The 4,699-nt window shown below is 41.3% G+C and overlaps 1 non-coding gene across 1 annotated transcript; it reads left to right on the top strand.

The window, feature by feature from the left end:
• Positions 1-2,112: 2,112 nt before the first annotated feature.
• On the top strand, positions 2,113-2,215 carry LOC123126895 (U6 spliceosomal RNA). The gene has a single exon (XR_006462103.1). It is a non-coding gene; the product is annotated as a U6 spliceosomal RNA (small nuclear RNA).
• Positions 2,216-4,699: the final 2,484 nt, after the last annotated feature.

Raw genomic sequence — 4,699 nt, 5'->3', positions numbered from 1 at the left:
CATAATACAAATCATCATCGAACGTTAAGCGTGCGGACCCTACGGGTTCAAGAACTACGTGACATGACCGAGACACATCTCCGGTCAATAACCAATAGCGGAATATGGATGCTCATATTGGCTCCTACATATTCTATAAAGATCTTTATCGGTCAAACCGCATAGCAACATACGTTGTTCCCTTTGTCATCGGTATGTTACTTGCCCGAGATTTGATCGTGGTATCATCATACCTAGTTCAATCTCGTTACCGGCAAGTCTCTTTACTCGTTCCGTAATGCATCATTCCGCAACTAACTCATTAGTCACATTGCTTGCAAGGCTCATAATGATGTGCATTATCGAGAGGGCCCAGAGATACCTCTCCGATACACGGAGTGACAAATCCTAATCTCGATCTATGCCAACCCAACAAACATCTTTGGAGACACCTGTAGAGCATCTTTATAATCACCGGCTACGTTGTGACGTTTGATAGCACACAAGGTGTTCCTCCGGTATTCGGGAGTTGCATAATCTCATAGTCAGAGGAACATGTATAAGTCATGAAGAAAGCAATAGCAATAAAACTAAACGATCATTATGCCATGCTAACGGATGGGTCTTGTCCATCACATCATTCTCTAATGATGTGATCCTGTTCATCAAATGACAACACATGTCTATGGTCAGAAAACATAACCATCTTTGACAAACAGGCTAGTCAAGTAGAGGCATACTAGGGACACTCTGTTTTTGTCTATGTATTCACACATGTACTAAGTTTCCGGTTAATACAATTCTAGCATGAATAATAAACATTTATCATGATATAAGGAAATAAATAATAACTTTATTATTGCCTCTAGGGTATATTTCCTTCAGGAGAAGGAGGCTGCCAAGAAGGAAGCAAATGGTGAGGAGTAACCGGCGACAGAGTGAGCGCATAGGCTCGGATAGCTGGTCCGCCGGGAAAAAAATCCATTTTTTAGACAGACTGTAGGACTGAGATACTTTTGTGATTGATCATGTAAAACCTACAAAGATCGTCCTCTTTTTGTTTGTAATCGGTCACTATGTATTTGAATTTCAAATTTTTCGAATTACAAGCATTTAGGGGATGCAATTGGACGGCAAACTCCTGTATTCTTGTTCGTGGACTAGTCCGGCCCATGGACTAATGTCGTGCCCGATTTAAGTGTCGGTGTTTCCAGCATCACATGGCTGTGGCAACTACCTCAACCCAAAGAAAGAAAGAAAAAGAATCCAGCAACTTTATTTTAGTTAGCAGCCCACGTTTTGTCAACTACATTGGTCCAATTCGGTTATCTTTGCACGTACCCAATGAAGCTCGTGGGAGGTCTGTTGACTTGGGATGGCTTGTCAAAACCAAAGGATGCATGCACATGGTCACTTTGAGGTTCACCATCACAATCAAAATACCACTGGCAGCAAAAGCCAAAAAGGCAAGCTAGACTGAAATTTCAAGATCACCGGCGCTGCATCCATGAGAGAAAAACAGTTGGTAGGCGCAGATTTATCATCTCTGTGATAACGAGGTGCATGTCTCCGGACGGATTTTGATTGGATTCTCCGTGATTTTTAACATTCACGCACAGGACACAGGTTTATCCCAAAGGATGCACCGCCTGGAAAACGTAGCTCCGTACGTAGGACGGTGGGTCCGAAGTAACAGTCTGCATGGAACACTTTTTTTTATGGAACAAAATTTTGGTTTTTGAGAAATCCTGCATGGAACATAAATATATTTTTTGAGACAAGCATGGAAAATTTTGTTTTTGAGATCAACATAAATGAATGTAGATTTCGCAAAAAAGAAAACATAAATGGATGTAGAACGGGAGCGTGCCCTCGAAAGGAAAAAAAGGACACGAGCAGTCCGTATATGTGTTTCCAGCTCGCTTCGTATAGTTGGGCCGACTCCTCGCAGAAAGATATTGGGCTGACAAGCTGTAGATTCAGCTTTCACGCAGATGCGGCCCACTTACCGTTTGGTGCGGTTCCGCGGTTCCCGGCGCCTTTGGAACGCAGCAGAGCACCCTTGTTTAGTACCACCTCGCCCAGCGACAGCGATTTCTACCGGTTTATAAGCCTCAGCGTTGCAACCTCACTGTCCCTTCGTGGACATCCAATAAAATTGGAATGATACAGAGAAGATTAGCATGACCCATGCGCAAGGATGACACGCACAAATCGAGAAATGGTTCAAAAAATTTCGAGATTTTGCGCGCTGGTCCCTGTCGTCTCGCACATCAGCCCCGGGATTTTCTCGTGTATGCTTTCCGAACTCGTTTCTCTTACAAATGGGTCCTTCCGCTAGTGCCTTTCCTCCCAGCTAAGCCCTTGCTTGCCCTTGAGGACGGTGCTCTGCTTTTGTGCTTGCACATTTTACAGTTACGTCCTCGTCTATCTTTTTTCATTCGACATATGCCCAGGTTTACCTCAACGTTCCTATGCTTGTGCTCCAAAGAAGAAAAAAACGTTCCTATGCTTGCTCCCTGTTGTTTTTTTTTTTGCACATGGATATTATTATTGCTTTTTACTACTATTTATACAAATATTTATTTTTATGACGGCATGGAATATAATCTATATTTCGTTCTTGTGGTATTTTCACAAATTATACAATGCGTAAATACGTAGCTTATTTTATGTGGATAAAAGTAATTACCTTTCTTACATCCATTATGTCCACCTTTTTTGTTCACAATCTATATAATTTGCCAATGTCCACCTTTTTTTTTTGTTCATGATCTATAATTTGTCTATTCATGTATATCGATGTCAAGAAAAACGTCGGTGCATTAGGCAAATGTTTATTTTTCTAATCAAAAACATTATTTTTCATAGCTCCAAAAACTCTAAAAATAAGTGTGCATATACATTTAGATGTGTAGTATGTACGCTTACAAATTTTCATCAATGTACATTTTCATATCTGGTGTCTGCAAAAGAGACAAATACGTGGATTAAAATGGGCCAACATTTTGTTGTTTTGGGCCAGGATTTTGTCCTTCTGTGTAGCATACAATTCTTCTAGTTTAATGAAATTTTATTCCCTAAAAGATGAAGTTCTATAGCCTTTATGACATTTTTTAAACATCTACATGTAGACGTAGATTTTTTTTGAAATTTTAAATAGCATTTATGATATTTTTAAAGACCAGATTCACTGGCGTCCAATAGCCAAAAAACTCACTCATATAGACTCGTACATTCCTACCCTTATGCTGTGTTGAAATGGTCCTTTTGCATACAGGCAATCAACTTGTTCTTTTCCTCCTCTAACTTTCAAGACCTAGCCGGCGGCAGCTCATCTTCCTCTACTTCCTAGCGAGGGGCTTCTCCCTTCGTTCGTCGCTTAGATGATGGGATCGGGAGGGGACTCCACGACTTTGGTCTGGCGGTCTTAGGGTTAGAAATAAATTAAGGTCTTTCTCCTATCAATGGTGGCGAGACGATGATGTCCTTGTCGATATGGAATAAGGTCTCCCCGCCTCGTCCTCATTTCAGTGGCGCTTCTTCATATCATCAGGAGGCATGTGGAGGACCGTGTGTGTCCCCAGATCTGGTTCTTTGAGTCTGGCTTTTCCTTCTGCTGGTCTATTTTGGTGGCGTTATCCTGCGTAGCTGACAACATGGTTGTACGTTGTGGTTCTTCGACTTCAATCCTGACCGACGAAGGTTGACTAACCTCAGTATAGTTGGGGAGCGTGTGAGATTAGTATACCTCGACTCCGTATGGCCGCATCTGAAGGTGTTCTGCATGCCCTCATCAGCGTTTTCCTCTCCATGGAGACGATTTTCTATGCAGATCATAGTCACTAGCTTCTTATGATCTACATCGATTATTTCCCAACCGCTGCTACTAAAAGCTGTCATGGGTTTCAACAACTTTACTCCGCTCAGACGGAGGCCCAAATGCGGCAACGAGCTTTGCTCATGTCATGTCGCCAATGGATGCATGAGGAAGAAGACTATGGCACCCCCAAAATTTTGGACGTGTCTTTTATTTTTTGTAAGAGTGTTTTTGTAAGGGTATTCGCTACTTAATATATGATATTTGGCCTTTTCACAAATAAGAAAGAGAGAAATGATCATTTCGCATGATAGCTAGGCATAACTTTTCTTCTTCACCCATAAATCAGAAATCCGGGTGTCCTCTCAGCGATTTGGACAAAGTAGAAGACATATACACCCACCTTAAAGTTTATATTTATCTGCAGTTGTGGTTTATAAGCGATCTTGTTCTCTTAAGTATTTCTCTTACCTAGAGTATATCTATTGTTGTCTGGTTATCTCAGGTCTGTTTTGTAAGAGGGCTTTCTTACTACCTTGTATCGTTTAGCCATGTATATTCTTCGTGCTTTATTTATAAAGCAGGACTAGACCTTGTTTCATGCGTAGAGTATACCGATAGTCCTATTAATGTTTGAGTCGATGGTGATGATCCGTCTGTTAACTCGCCTCCCCGGTAGAAGATAGGTTCCCGTGCTAGTGAGCTATCTCTTCGTGATCAACAAATTTGTTTCGTTAGAGGCATAATTTTTGTTGTGTGTATGGAAAATATGCCAAATGATAACTGCTGTCTCACTATTCGTTGTTATTAATTTCTAACTGAAGGTCAGTTCTGTGCCTCGCAGAAAAAAGTCAGTATAGTCAGTTGGAACTTGATACGTATGTTAACCTGGAGACCGAG

The sequence above is a fragment of the Triticum aestivum genome, chromosome 5D (genome assembly GCF_018294505.1).
Source record: "Triticum aestivum cultivar Chinese Spring chromosome 5D, IWGSC CS RefSeq v2.1, whole genome shotgun sequence".
Taxonomy (NCBI): domain Eukaryota; kingdom Viridiplantae; phylum Streptophyta; class Magnoliopsida; order Poales; family Poaceae; genus Triticum; species Triticum aestivum.
The sequence above is the reverse complement of the archived record's forward strand: the minus strand, read 5'-3'. Positions and strand labels throughout refer to the sequence as shown.